Source organism: Ostrea edulis, chromosome 3 (genome assembly GCF_947568905.1).
Source record: "Ostrea edulis chromosome 3, xbOstEdul1.1, whole genome shotgun sequence".
In the NCBI taxonomy this organism is placed as follows: Eukaryota; Metazoa; Mollusca; class Bivalvia; order Ostreida; family Ostreidae; genus Ostrea; species Ostrea edulis.
The window spans coordinates 95,525,142-95,541,915 of NC_079166.1; the positions used below are offsets into that span (position 1 = coordinate 95,525,142).

A 16,774-nucleotide genomic window follows, 5' to 3' on the forward strand; every position below is an offset into this window, starting at 1 on the left:
TGTTCTGCACATGATAAGTTTTTATATCGCGGTAAGCTACTGACAAACAAGTTGATGGTACAGAGGGTCTCAACAGTCTCGTTTCAAGTCTCGTTTAAAGTCAGTATTTCGCAAATTCTATTGTCATTATAACGATCTAGGTTGTCAATGCAACCTATCATTAAGTCAAATACTCTATGATGTACTTCATGCCGATTGTTAGACCGTTTTTGACACACTGATTTTGATTACGGATAACTCTGACTTAGAAAATTGAACTATGTTCAACTCCCCAAAAGTGTCAAAGCTGAAAAGTAGATGTTTTACGCAATTGCAAGAATTTGACAATGTTGTGGTGACAATTCAAGGCAATGGGAAAAAGGCGTCATAAGTGGAAAAAAAATGGTTTATAGATGCAACGTTCCATTACAACAATAACTGCGAACTTACGTTATTAGCGGATATTCCGTATCATATAATTATGTTATGTGATATAATTATAAGATTAATCACAGTTCGTTATCTTCACCTTCAATATACCTGTGAAATAACTCACCTGTCAGGATGATGATATTGCTCTGAAATCCGATTGAATTGTTGGTGGGTATCTATTGTGCTAACTACATATTAAATACATGGATGTTTCTTCAAGAGTCTAATCAGCAATAATGGATAACAGACTAACAGGGAAGGCGTAGAGTATCTTTGGGACATAGCGACCCCTTTGTTCTTAGCAGTGTCTTATCGAAGGAAGCGGGTTTCCTATGCTTTATATTCATTTTTGTTGTGTCTAGTAAATAAATCTTAGGAGTACAAAAGCATGGCTGTCCATGTCATTCTCTACATCTTTATTGAAGGTCGTCAAAGTTCTGGTACGCTATGTTCAGTAACCAGAATTTTTTGAAGTATAACATATTCATGATCATCTTTCTAACCATCCAATAATAAAGGCATTTACTGTTCTCAGCGGAAAGGTGGAGTTTTGTCAAGAACATTTCATTGAGTACTGCAGGTTACGCATATTCTAATAAGGAAAACAAATTAGAGCAAATTGTTTTACGCAGTTGGTACTGTATGTTCCGACTCAAAACTGTTTACCTGATCAGGATAAAGGGCCCTCGGCGGGTGTGACCGGTCGACAGATGATGCTTACTCTTCCTAGGTACTTGATCCCACCTCTGGTGAGTCCAGGGGTCCGTGTTTGCCCACCTGTCTATTTTGTATTGCTTATAGGAGTTATGAGATTGATCACCGTTCGTTATCTTCACGTTTCATTCACGCATGGACAATTAATTCATATAAATATACATCACAATCTTGAAAATAAATAACTACAATGATAGACTATATACATTTAACCTGGAGGGTTTACTCTCTCGGTAATTAATCGTATGCATTTACACAATTCTAAACCTAATTTTTCATTTTTTGATGCAAAAAGATTATGGAATTTGGTATCATACGGTCTAGTATGAAATAGTTCTGGTATATAATGTCGCCTAATATCATTCCAATAAGAATATATTTCATCTCATCATCAATATCATAGCTGCAGGAATCACATTTTCTCTGATTTCGATGTATATTTAGCCCTCTTCCAGTTTCTATGGATAATTTAAGATTTCAAGTGATACAATATAGAAGATTTGTAGTTCTAAACCTGATTAACACCGAACGAAGGCCTGTCCGCGAATTAAGGCTCTAAAGGTAACATGTATGTAAAAGGAAAAAGTCAAAATAAGCAAAGAAAAAGATATCATATCTATACATACGTTCACTGAAATTTTATATAATCTTAATGAATAATGTTATAATTTTGATTGCCGAAAATACATGACTCTAGCGAACAGTTTGTGATATAAATATTCAATATGTTAAAAATGAATAGTATAATTATTTTTATAGCAGTTTTTAGCAAATCAGCAAATAGAAAAACAGGAATACCACTAAATAAATGAACGAGTTCATGAATTTCTTTAAATGAAAAAAGGATATTTGTTTATCTATTTGTTTATTTTCATTTGTCTTTAATTCACAAACGGGGCATATTGTTGATTGGTTTGAAGGACAAAATAGCGAAGTGACATTTAAATGTGACGTGACAATGTACTGTTTATGTCAACTGACGTTATATTTCCCGCATTGAATAAATAGGTGGATCATGTAGTTCTCCTCATATATTCCTCCTTTAAGATATGGAAGTTACAGGGCGTTTGAATGAATATTTTGTTAAGTGAATGGTTATTTCTACTTTTAATATTTACCATACTTAATTAACTGAATTATTATATGAATAATTATTACTCGGCACGCCAATGACCATTTCATGCTTCGGTGGTCCAATGGTCACACCGTGCATACATATCATACATTGTTTATGCATTGAAAAAATTGACAATATATATTCTTGACATTAAAAAGTAAATTTGTAAATTATCCCTTTAGAAGATCCATTACATTTAGATACCTAGTCTTGAAGAACTGATCTTTCATTCTTAATGCAATTTAATTTAACATTCTTAATTTAACATGACAGATAATCCAGCTAGTATTCATGTTATCAACATTATACAATGCATTAGACATTCCAGTTATTTATTATTTTCTTTAAATTAAAAAACTATTTTAGTTGACATCCCTTGTGAAATTCATGTACAAGGATTTTATATAAAGTACAACAATATTTATCATTTTCCCCATGACTCATCCGAAGTAGTAGTAGTTACATGTAGTGTTTGTTTTATATTATTTTCAATAGATGTTGTGCTGTGTTTCTTACTGACATTATTTGATTATGCGTTGCAGTAACCTACTGACTCCTTTCAATATATTAATGTAGGATAAACGCAAAGTACAATTTCATATGCATTGTAAGACATGATAAATATTTCATAAACGATTTGGACGCATTTAAGTCTCTAAAAGTCTAAGTGTGTTGTTTCACTTTATCTGCAAAGCTTGACCCAGCTGTGGCAGTCTGAGGCTGCGGTTGTCATTGCCACATGATCCTATACAGTTCGTCACATGCATGTTCGATGACGTTTAAATCTGGCGGTTTGGATGGCCAGAAGAGAACCTGGATGTTGTGTTTTTGCAGAACATCACATGTTACAAGAGCAGTTTGTGGTCTGTCATTATCATGTTGGAATACTGCTCCAGGATTCTGCATTATTGGAACCACATGTGTGTGTTTCACTTCCTTAATATACCGTTGAGCCGTCAAAGTACTGTATATGTGAACCAATGCTATCCCGCCTGTATGGGATATTGCTACCCATATCACAACACTACCCAATTACCCTCTTGGATGTGATTTTTCACGACACTTTGATCTTGGCGTCCATACACTTGGCGTCTTCCATCATAATTTTGCAGCAGAAATCCCACTGTCCACCTGCGTTGCCGCGGTCATACTCTATGAATCTGAGACCATTGAAGAGGTGCTCTAATCCCAGCAACCCGTAGTCAATTAGGAACAGTGTGATATGATATTGGTAGGTGCTATAGACGTATATGAAGTTGATGTTAATTGTTGACGCAATCGGATAAAACGATCATGTGCTGCTGACGTCACGCGTGGTCTACATGCTCTATGCAAGGTGAAGATAACGAACAGTGATCAATCTCATAACTCCTACAAGCAATACAAAATAGATAATTGGGCAAACACGGACCCCTGGACATACCAGAGGTGGAATCAGGTGCCTACGAGGAGTAAGCAACAATCATTTGTTCAACCATGCTGTTAATATCTGTTTCAACTGTGAGAGAGCTGAATGTAACATTGAAATATCTTTCAACTACAAATTATGAAACACCTGTTTCCAATCGTCCAGTTGCGTTATTACGTTGTTGTGTTATTGCGTTGTTACGTTATTGCGTTGTTGCGGTGTTCACCACTCAGGCACGGCGTTTCTTAGAACGTGCTTACTCCTCCTAGGCACTGGATCCCACCTCTGGTGTGTCCAGGGGTCCGTGTTTGCCCAACTATCTATTTTGTATTGCTTATACCTTCACCTTTCATGTTTGTATATTACCCGCATCTTATAAAGGCTTTTAAGAGAATAAATGATTTTGAACTTGATTTTCCATTGCCCACAAGAGTAATAAAACACCACAATACAATATAAGGTGGTTTATGTTCATGAGATATATACCTCTGGTATGTCCAGGGGTCCGTGTTGCGCAACTCTTTATTTTGTATTGCGTATAGGAGTTATGAGATTGATCACTGTTCGTTATCTTCACCTTTCATATAGATGAATTTTATTGTTATTTGTAATTTTCAAAAGTCTTTTTGTTGATACACGAAAGACGAAGATGACAAACAGTGATCAATATCATAACTCCTATAAGCAATTTAGAATAGAAAGTTGGGTAAACACGAACATCTGGATATACCAGAGGTGGATCAGGTGCCCAGAAGGAGTAAGCATCCCCTGTTGACCAATCACACCTAGTACCGTGAGCCCTATATCATTATCAGGTAAACGGAAGATGTTGTCATAGTAACGAAGAGCCAACGTATCATACAACGGTCCAATTCTGCGCAACCTAACGTACAACTTTGATATCTTAATACAAATCAAAAATTCTCAAAGGGACGTTAAACAAATAACCAAAGTCACTTTGTATATAAAAAAAAGAAATATCTATTTTTTTCCTATGATCCCTGGGATATCGATCGAGACATGGTCATCGGGTCGTTTGTAGGTGTAGTAGCAGATATTAAGATTGATATCCCTACACGTGGTTCCTGAATAAGGGTGAGCACCGCTACAGACGTCTCCGTTATTATTATTCTCTGTGTCAAAGTGAATGTATTCCCGCGTCACCTCCATCCCCAGAACTTGTTGACAATGCTCATGATACCGGAGAAGGAAGAAGGGTTTGTCAATTGGCAGAAGGATCGGACTGCTCGAAGGACCATCATGTCTGAAAACACAAATTATTATTATCTGTAGAGTTTGAGTGAAATTTGTCTAGTTACTGTTATAATAAATAATAAAGCAATATGACAAACGGGATGATTTCAGCTTCTCAATCGTCAACTTCCCACATTTATGTAGCAATATTCCATTATCACCTGCATATGGTGTTTAAATATCTCAACTGATTCGATATGCAAGAGCTTGTTCTGGGTATAGTCAGTTTTTAAATCGAGGTAAGCTACTGACAAACAAGTTGATGGTACAGGGGTTTCAACAGTCTCAATTGAAGTCAGCATTTCATAAATTCTATGGTCGTTATAACGATCTAGTTCGTCAATACAACCTCGCATTGGGTCAAATGCTGTCTGACGTGTTTCATACCGATTGTTAAGCCGTTCTTGGCACACTGATTTTGACTGCGGATAACTCCGTTTACCTGATCAGGATATGGGGATCACGGCGGGTGTGACCGGTCAACAGGGGATGCTTACTCCTTCTAGGCACCTGATCCCACCTCTGGTGTGTCCAGGGGTCCATGTTTGCCCAACTATCTACATGTATTTTGCATTGCTTGTAGGAGTTATGAGATTGATCACTGTTCGTTATCTTCACCTTGCATGAATGAAAATGAGTATTAATTAATAGATAAAACGCCTTATTTCTAAATGTCGAGTTGAAGGCCACAGCAAGATACTTTTTCTTATCGTGTAGAAACTTTTAGATAAATTATGCCTTATGATAAAATCTTCATATACATACTGATATCCTTATTCTAATTATGAGGTTACATTGTTTTTGTTCGCCGTAAGTGGAAGGTTTTTATATGGATTGGATCTGTAGTCCTCTGATCTGTCACAATATAGTGACCTATAGTTCTGACGCTAGTATCATCCAAGAGTGATTTGTCATCGTAATCAATGTATAACGCCAATATTTAGTGACGTCAAAGAGCTAGAAAATTGTGAGTTAGACTACGAGATGAGAAATCCAATTATCTGTGACGCCAAACACACATGTAGTAAATCTTGTATCAAATTCAACTCCATCCTATTGTGACGTCATATATTTTTTTGAAAAAATCCTTCAGCGATTAAAATGTATGAAATGATAAAATACATCTGTTGTAAAATACTTTTCAATGGACATCTATTTCAAACAAGAGACTCATAGGCCACAACGCTCACCTAAGTCACCTTGGCCCATATATAAAGATTTCCCCTATACATTCGCATGTTAAACTTTGATCCGCTATAATGCCACAACCCTACAACTGTTGGCCATGATGTCAACAAACTTAAATATGCAATATGTCAGAAAGTTGCCATGGGAATTCAAATTTGTTTGGCACAGTGCTTCTTCAGAAAAATTATTTTTAAACGATTTCTTCCTATATATTCTCATGTAAAACTTTGATTACAAATTGTGGCCCCATCCCATCCCCAGGGACATGATTTTAACAAACTTCAATATGAAAGAAAGATACTGGTGTTATTACCAAAAGATATACAGCAATTTTTGTTAAATGTAACTGACAGCTAAAGCAGCGTTAAGAAACTTTAAATCACCTCCATGTCAGGAAGCTTTCACATAAGTGTAAACCTTTCTGGTCATCTAAAAATCTGATGATTTTTAGATGAACGCATCCTATTTTTGCATTTTTACTATCATTGTTAGGGGCATGGCCTTTCATTTGTACAAACTTTAACCCCCCTTAACCAAGGATGATTTGTAGGAAGTTTGATTGGAATTGGCTGCCTGATCTTGAAAAGATTTTAAAAATTTGTCAATGTATATTTCACTTTTTTGTTATTATATCCCTTTAGAGAAGTACGTTGCCTCTGATTTGAAAAAAAAAACGAAATTGAGTTTCCTTCACCGAAAGATGATTTGTGCCAAGTTGTATTAAAATTGATCAGGTGATACAGTAGAAAATGAAAATGTGAAAAGTTTATGCCAACGACAGACTAGGAACAGGTTTGATCAGAAGAACTCATTTGAGTCTTCGGTTCAGGTGAGCTTAAAGCAACCCATTTGATATTGAAAATAAAAATCATATTTTTATATATTTATATTTAAAATATATAATCAATTAGATATATCTAAAATTCTTGTCAAGGGAAATAACTCTTTTGTTGGTATGTTTAAGGTACAATGGTTTTCCCGATATCCAAACATTTTGTTTTATATTTGCACGAACCAGTTTTGTAGGAAAATTTGATATCAGACAACCAATCGAAACTTATGTGGTAATATCATAGTTCATGTTAATCCCAAATTCAACACCATTTTCGTAGAACCGATAGATTATGCAGTGTATAGTGATCAGCCGCTTTGAAGTTCAATGGGAACATTACTTCCAAGTAAGTGGCACAGCCATGGAAACTAAAATGGCACCCTCTTATGCAAACATATGTATGGGTAGATAAGAAAAACAACTTTTACTACAAGTATCCATCAAACCTTTTAGATGGCTTAGGTTTATCGATGGCATAGAAATCAAATGGAATGAAGGAACGTTAAAGTCTGCACAATTTTCACCATAACATTAAGTTCACAGTAGATATTTCACAATATCCACTCTTAAAAATGGTGAAATTTAATTTGATCTCCATACCAAACCAATTGACAACCATTTCTAAATAATGCCATCTAGCTACCACCCATATCACATTTTTAAGGGTGTACCGAAAGGCCTAGCAATTCGGGTCAGACGAGTTGTTCCAGTGAGGAATATCGTCAACAACAAAGTCAACGATTAAAGTTTCATTTATGCAAATGAGGTTACAAACCCCTATCGATTATAATTGCTATTAATGAGGTAAAACAATTGACAGGTCTTCACTTTTGCAGTATAGGGAGAAAACCAAAGGCTGTAGAGTACTTCTGTTAACCCCGAAGGACCTAAACAAAATCCTAATCTGTTAACACCCTACCTTGAAGGACTTGAACAAATTCATAAGGAATAACCTTTCAAAACTCTTGGATAATCCTGGATTGAAAACTAGTAGAGTATCTTTTCCTAGACTTCTCTGCAACTCATCATTTGGATTGGTGATTTTATTGCGAGATAACGAAGCGAGCGCTTTAAACTGAGCTACTGCGATCGGTCATAACTTTAGAAAAAAAGGAAAATGACTCTTGATCGAATGTGAACTTTCCGAAATATGGATTCCTGATCAGGATATAGGGCTCACAGCGGGTGTGACCGGTCAACAGGGGATGCTTACTCCTCCTAGGCACCTGATCCCACCTCTGGTGTGTCCAGGGGTCCATGTTTGCCCAACTATCTATTTTGTATTGCTTGTAGGAGTTATGAGATTGATCACTGTTCGTTATCTTCACCTTGCATGAAGAAAACAATATGTAGATATTTCAATAGAAAATCATTACCATACCTATGAAATATTCAATATCAGACTTCATATTGTCTAGATAGAGTGGGATGATAATAAAAATCAAATAACAAAGTAACAGGAAAGACGCTAATAAGATCATAGATCATTAAACAACATCAGGCACGGAAAATATATATATAAGAATTTACTTCACATATTTACCGGCAGCAGAAATATAGTTTCGTATCTCCACCGTAACTGCCATCAGGAAGAACACCCGAGTGAGAGTTGACATTGTTATCTTCGTCATCGAAGAAAAAATAACCATCTTCAAAACCTAGATGCGCGTGCAACAATAGAAATGAGTAATAACTAGAGGTTAGCAAGCTATCAAGTCTTATAATATTATTTTCACACAACAATTTACATTTTACATCTACGCAAGAATAAAGTTAGTCCTCGTAAATTTGGTTCAATTTTTCGTAATTTCTCAAATTTTCGAAAACAGTTTTCTTAACTGAGAACGATGACTACTTTATCAAACACTGGCACGAAACACCTTAGTATAAGCACCGCAATCTGAATGAAGGATGAATTATCAAGTTTGCCGAACAATTAGTTAAAAGAACCTACCTGGTGGACAGGTATTTTTTTTAAAGAATACAATAGTCTCCTTGCGGCCATTCACGGCTGTAATCACTTAACGTTTCCGGTCTTTTGATACAGAAATTCGTTACAATCTCTTCTGAATTCACTTTTCCTATAGTGGATAAGAAAAAAGAAGTGTAATTTGTCGATAAATGCCCTATACCCCCGTACGATTATGCATAATCACAATACTTTTATTTTAAAGAAAGGAATCGTACCTTTGATATGTAGCAGGGTTGATTGACTGTTTCTGTTGCCAGTGTCTTCTGTGTCTTGTGTCAAATAACCGGTCTCAAAGCCGACAGGATCGAGTGGACAGCCGGAAATTGGCATGTTTAAGCCATATGTCCCAGAAGGCCATGTCACAGGAAGTTTGACTTTTACTAGATATGAATAAAAGTAACGTTCATTGAAAACGTGACACTCCATATTTGCTGAAAATTAAAGTCTGGATTTGTAAAAACTATATACATGTACGCCAAACCTGAAGCAAATAAATACCAGTATGATGAACTACTCCTAATGTAAATACCCACCCCCCCCAGATTTAGATGGAATATTTGAATTATTTTACATTACTTCTCTGTGGAATTTCTCCTCCAACAGCCGAAGGGTATTCGCGTAAAGCCTTCCCAACGTTGTCTTTCCACACCGAGAGATTAGAAGATGAAAACGAATTGCAAATACCAGAACTTATAAGTCCATTTTCATTCTGCCAGTACGGAGGCATAAGGACTTCCGATATCGGTAGAAGATTCCATGCCATGGGGAGCTCTAATGGCGTGTAGTGATGAATAAGAGTATGACCAATAGGTAGACTTAGGAAGTCGCTGTGGTGAATTTGTGACATGTTTAACTCCACAATGGAACCATACCCTCCGTATTTTTCCAGCCTCAAGACAGCGGCATTAGCGTTGTGCTACATAATAGAAACAACAGGAATCTGTTATCAAAAGACTTTTCGTCGGTTGGTATAGTCTAAATATCTTTAAAAATGTCGTCAAAGAATGTCAAATTTATTTTCAAACACGAATTTTAAGCAACGTACGCTATTAAGAATAAACTCTGCTAAATCTGCAATCGAGAGCCTGTTTCTTGTAACATTTCTTTGACCAAAATCCACTTCTGAGGTCACATGCTACAAAAATTGGAAACGAAGTTACTATAAGAAATATATTCCCAGAATACTGAATCCTTTTCAAAAAATATTTTCATAAAATCAAATTTCTTGACAACTACTAACAGTTCCCCAGTTTTCGATGAATTTTCTGTATGCAGTAGGTTCATAAACTGCCGGTAATTGACACACATCTCGAGCAAATTCGGTGGTAACTAAATTTGACGGAATGTGACCCTGAGGAATTATAAACCGCGCATGATCGGACAGACAGGAAGTAATTTCATCGCGAAAAACATCGTGTTGTGTAAGTGTTTTCCATTTTACGTCTTCATACACTACAAAGAAAAAAGCAAATAATCGATATCGTAACATACCTATTTTGGCCATCATCAGATCATAAATCATATTGTCAATAGTCAAAAGTAAAATTCATATAGTCATTTGACTAACTTTGCAGTGTCATTAATTTGCTTGAAATGGCAAAACTGAAGAATAATAAGCACGATCTTCCTAAGGCAGCACCGAATTCTAAATATATGATACTCTATCGTTTACTGGCGCTCTTATCACATACTCAAATCACCTAGTATTTTGTTTATTGGAGTATTTTTTACTCAAATTGAGACATCGCCAACTGTAGGACAACTTCTACACATTCATTATACCCATCCATTGATCTTAATGTCACATGATCCTTTGATCGTATAGTTCTGATATCGGTCCTATCCTTGCTTGAAGTACGCATCGATACCCGTTGTATCATTTACATCTGTTTCCTTATTGCGAACCAGAGATCGTCCTTCCTCAAAGATTACCACAGACAGCTTCTCAAGCAACTTACCTACATTTCTGTTTTCGTTATTCTCTGAAATGGAATGTTTGAAATCCATTGTACTGAGCCTGTGGTGCATTGCGACAAACACACGGACTGCTGCCTCGGTCGAACGTCGTTTAACTGCTGTTCAGGGTTCTCATGGTTGTTCCTGCTTTGGAAAGTCGCATTTTCTTTGATGTTTCTTTCTTTGAACAGTCTCGAATTAACTGTTGACTGCAACGTGAAGATAACGAACAGCGATCAATCTCATAACTCCTATAAGCAATACAAAATAGGTAGTTGGGCAAACACGGACCCCTGGACACACCAGAGGTGGGATCAGGTGCCTAGGAGGATTAAACATCCCCTGTTGACCGGTCACACCCGCCGTGAGCACTATATCCTGTTCAGGTAAACGGAGTTATCCGCAGTCAAAATCAGTGTGCCAAGAACGGCTTAACAATCGGTATGAAACACGTCAGACAGCATTTGACCCAATGATAGGTTGTATTGACGAACTAGATCGTTATAACGACCATAGAATTTGCGAAATGCTGACTTCAATCGAGACTGTTGAAACCCCTGTACCATCAACTTGTTTGTCAGTAGCTTACCGCGATTTAAAAACTGACCATAAGCAGAAAAAGCTCTTGCATATCGAATCAGTTGAGATATATAAACACCATATGCAGGTAATAATGGGATATTGCTACATAGATATGGGGAGTTGACGATGGAGAAGCTGAAATCATCCCGTTTGTCATACAGTTGAGTTGTCAGTTTGCCGTTAATGTCTGCTTTCAATGAAATATCTAAGCATGAAGCAGAAGTTGACGACTCTGTGGTGTTCTTTATTTCGAGCCCACAGGAAATTACAACGATATCACAGTTTCTTTGACCTTGCTTGATGATTGCTACCCGTAATCTGATTTGTGTTGTTGTAGTTGCGTCTCTGGCCTGTATCATGCAGTTCTCGATTATCCCTCTTAACTTCCTATTTGGTAGAACAAACCTGGTATACTGGCGGTTTCATGATCCTTTGATCTCGAGGTTTTCGGTTATCTGTGAGTCGAATGCATTCTTACTACATTGGTGTTGCAACAGCTACATCAAAGGTCTTTAACAGCGATACAAAACTCGTCAAATTCACTACAGTTATCACGCAAAGTCTTGAGACTAACTTCCTACACATATCCCCTATTTTCTGGGTAATCGTGTCTGTATAATTCTTGGATTACTTGTCCAGGATCTAAGAAATGTTATACTGTTTCTTAAATCGTAACTTATTTTTCAGTAATGGAACACTCTTTCATGACCTTGTGGATAAATATTCGGGTCATCGGCTACATTAGCAGCTGATTTTATGTTCTCCGCCTCATTAAAAGTCCTCATTAAATCCCGTTTCACAGAGGATCCATATTCTCTTCTTGGTGAACGTCTTGGTGTTTCGACTGCAGAACTATCTCTCGTCCTACCCGTCAATTACATGTCTCTGGGTGAATATGTAGTGTGTTCTATATTTGATAGATGTATCTCGCACAGAAGTATTTCAAGCCAGAACAGTTACAAAAACATTGAGTATTTGCTAATTTCTGCATTTTTTTTGCGAATGCTATTGATACTCTCACTTTTTGAAAGATAACATAACATTTTGGTCATTTTCCGTTCGTATTAACATGATTTCCACGTTAATCATAGTTACGTGTCGTGTCCAGTTGTTTGTATAGGTATTTTTGTTTCTCTATCATCAGCATTAAATCATTTAACACATACAGTTGAAATTCTCCGGGATACAATTTTAACCCATTGAAACACTTCATCACAAATTCACAATTCTAATTCCGCTTTTAATCACCGATTTCGCAAACAAAATTCCAGATAAACAAATTAATCTCAATTTCATGCATCTAAATTATTCCAATACGCAATGAAATGAAATGCACTGGAATCATCATATCACACCGGAATGATTAGATCCACGAGTTGTAATGCTTTTCCTTTACGGACTAAGGGGGATAATTCACAGTACTTAATGAATCTTTTTTGGAAAAAATACAGAAGTAATAAAGTGTACGGTTTATTCACAGTTTACAATTCCGTTAACACAACACAATAAATATGAATCTGTCGGAACAGAACGTATCCACGAGCAGACGGACTCACTAACTAAAGTCGTTCTTATATTGAAACTTAACACTTATTGCTAACGCGGAGTAATACAATGTAAACAAATACTCATTGCTCATTTGGAGCAATGTTTTGTAGACAATGTACTGTTAAGTAAAGTACCACAGCATCTATATCATTAATTATTTTATTGTAGTCATTCTCACACATTACTTAAGAAATGAACATCACTTTTGAGCTGCTCTCTCTCTCTCTCTCTCTCTACATATATATATATATATATATATATATATATATATATATATATATATATATATTGAATTTCACCACAGTATTAACGTTTTACCACTCGAAATTAAAATATCACAAGAAATTCAACATATCACAAAAATTAAAATATCGATGTTTTCACTCTGGTAAATCAAAACAGTACAGTAAAGTGTTTGTTTACATATGATAAGATTTGTTATCAAAGTAGTGACCCTTAGTATGAAAGATATTTGGTAGAATCACATTGCCCATGGAAGGTGAAAATAACGAACAGTTATCAATCTCATAATTCCTATAAGTAATACAAATTAGAGGATTGGGGAAACATGGTACGATGCAAAAAGTTTACAACAGATTACTTACATGTACGTCAAACAACTTTACATGAATGACATTATACTTACGCTGGTTTTTAGTGAACGCGTACTCAGAAATTTCGTCTGAGGATCTACCTGCAAAAACAATTATTGTGTACACATCGCTGAATGAATTAAATGTAGTTGGCAAGGTTTCAATATTTTTGGTGTAAAAATAACTTTTTATCAACAGGCGATATTGTAATCTGATAATGAATAGTTTTTACAAGTAGCTTCATCAAATTCTCTTGATTGGTCAGTGGCGGATCCAGAATTTGTTAGAAAGAGACAAAAGGATGAGAGGTACTTTAAGACCCCAGTGGGTCTAGGGTAACGCATTGGTAGGGACCCTGCAAGAGAAGTTACCGACACCTTTAGGACCTCCTCTAAATCCGCCAACTGATTGCAATGTGGCGGCCATACGGGTTCGATCGCTGGAGCTCAGATATGGTAGAGTACCTGACTAGAGGTTTAGGGGCCCGAATTCCAGTCTGGTCCGCTGCATTTTCTCTCTTCATGTTACAAGTAGGATAATAACTACATGAAAAGGTGAATATAACGAACAGTGATCAATCTCATAACTCCTATAAGGAATACAAAATTAAGAGTAGGGCAAAAACGGACCCCTAGATATAGCAAAGATGGGATAAGATGCCTAAGAGGAGTAAGCATCCCCTGTCGACTAGTCAAATTAACCATGAACCCTATCTCTTAATCAGGTAATATGAGTAATCCGTTGTCAAATCATTGTGTAAAGAATGACCCAACAATTGGTATGAAACACGCCAGGCAGCATTTGACCCATGAGATTAACTGGTGTTCAATACATGAAAAACATTGAAGCTTACAAACAGCTTCCAAACAGTATTCAATCTCAAATATCGTATCACGATACTCTTCTCCAGATCATAGACTGGTTGAGTCATCAACAAGGTATTGCTTGTCAAGCTCTTGGTCAATCAGAAAGTTTCCTTATGATTAACTGTAATAGTTTAAAAAGACAATACCAGAGATTTTGATATAATTCATCATGTAATCCTGGTAGGATTTCACATCATAGAAAATGGACGTTGAGGAGGCCGGGAAACAATATGGGTAAGGGAATTGTTTGATGAAAGAAGTTCCATTGAATGAGGTCTCCAAAACGTTTCTTGTTATGAGAAGTCCTGGGTCATGGCCTAACTGCGCCCATTCCCCGCCGTCCGGATTTCCTCGCAGTATGTTGTAACCTACCCCGAGGTACAGCGAAGGTACCATGGAGTTAGACAAAACGAAAGTGAATCCTTGAAAAAGAATAAGTAAGGAACGAAAACCCTGTAATAAAATTATACATTTAGATATAACATGTACAAAATCTAAGGATCTATATAGGATTACAATCTAATAACTAAAATCATAGGATGATTGATGAATTTACTATGTTGTTTTTGTAACAATCCTAGTGAAACATCATTTGGGCAAAAATACGATTTCTGCAAAGATGCAGAACATGAACAGACGATCAAAAGATTATCATACCAATAGCCAAACGTCTTTGTTCAAGGAGTTCACGAGAGAGGGGTATCATAAAAAGACCAGTAACACATCTTTCTGAATTTATGTTTCCATCAATAGCGTTTAATCGTCACATTTGTAACAATTCATTGCCCATTAATGACAAAAATGTATTTTAGGAGTCACCGAAGAGCGATGTCCGTCTCCTATGAAAGGTGAAGATAACGAACAGTGATCAATCTCATAACTGCTATGGGCAATACAACATAGAGAGTTGAGCAAACACGGACCCTTGGAAACACCAAAGGTGGGATCAGGTGCCTAGGAGGAGTAATCATCCCCTGTCGACTAGTTACACCCGCCGTGAGCCCTATATCTTTATCGGGTATACGGAGTTATCTGAAGTCAAATTAGTGTGCCAAGAACGGTCTAACAATCGGTATGAAACACGCAGGCAGCATTTGATCCAATGTTAGGCTGTATTGGCAAATTACATCATTATAACGACTATAAAATTAGCGAAATGCTGATTTTAAACGAGGCTGTTGGAACCCCTGCAGCATCAACTTGTTTGTCAGTAGCTTGCATCGATTTAAAAACTGACCATTAGCAGAACAAGCTCTTGCGTATCGAATCAATTGAGAGATATAAACACCATATGCAGGTGATAATGGAATATTACTACATTTATATGGGAAGATGACGTTGGAGAACCTGAAATCACCCGTTCGTCAAAAAGTTAAACAGTTAGTTTGCCGTTAATATCTACTTTCAATAAAAATATCTAAATATGAAGGAAACGTGGACGACTCTGTGGTGTCTTGTATTTCGCTGGGATATATGGAGTCGACACATGAATGGAAATTATTCTTGTTAATAGATAATGCGTCCTCGATATATCCAAATGTCGAAATTATGTATAAATCTACGATTTATAATGATTTGATAAACACCATGTTCTAACACATCTATAATATTACAGTAACAATTTCTAGATCTGTTATATGTAATGCTATATAAAAATGAGTTTTAAATACCTCCATGTATGCTTTCCTTTCAGATTTGCACTCAGTCGTCTCGTCTCAGGGTTGTTGTTTTATAGTTTATCAGTTCGATAAAGATCAGGCCGACTCCTTGCAATACATTGTCTTCTAATCGTGACCCCATATTGTAAGTCAACGGAATTAGAAATGAGTCCCAACATCCAACTGCTTCACAATGCAGATACACTGTAGGCTGTAGTCCTTCACAATGCAGATACACTGTAGGCTGTAGTCCTTCACAATGCAGATACACTGTAGGCTGTAGTCCTTCACAATGCAGATACACAGTAGGCTGTAGTCCTATGATACTGAATGAATACGGACAATAAATTTTGCAATAATGTCCAATATATTTAAACCCGAGTGTCCTAATCCTAGTGATTGATTTTGAGTGAATATTTTTTTTGTCTAGATTTTGACAAAAATAATATCCATGTGACCAGTTTTCCCTCTACAATGCGCGCTAAGTGCATTTGTTATTCTTTGGATTTTTACTTTCGTTTCTTATTTGCGTTTCTGGATAACTGCCATCTATGAGTTAACTCTGAAAACAAGTTTACCTGTCGATTTCAGAATGTTTGACCAAACGCAACCTATTACTATTTTAGTATGCATGACTTAAATTAATGGTGCATTTGATGAAATTGGAAATCTTAC

At 36.4% G+C, this 16,774-nt stretch overlaps 1 pseudogene; it reads right to left on the reverse strand.

The window, feature by feature from the left end:
• Positions 1–4,616: 4,616 nt before the first annotated feature.
• On the reverse strand, positions 4,617–14,886 carry LOC130053694 (uncharacterized; annotated as a pseudogene).
• Between the last annotated feature and the right edge of the window lie 1,888 nt (positions 14,887–16,774).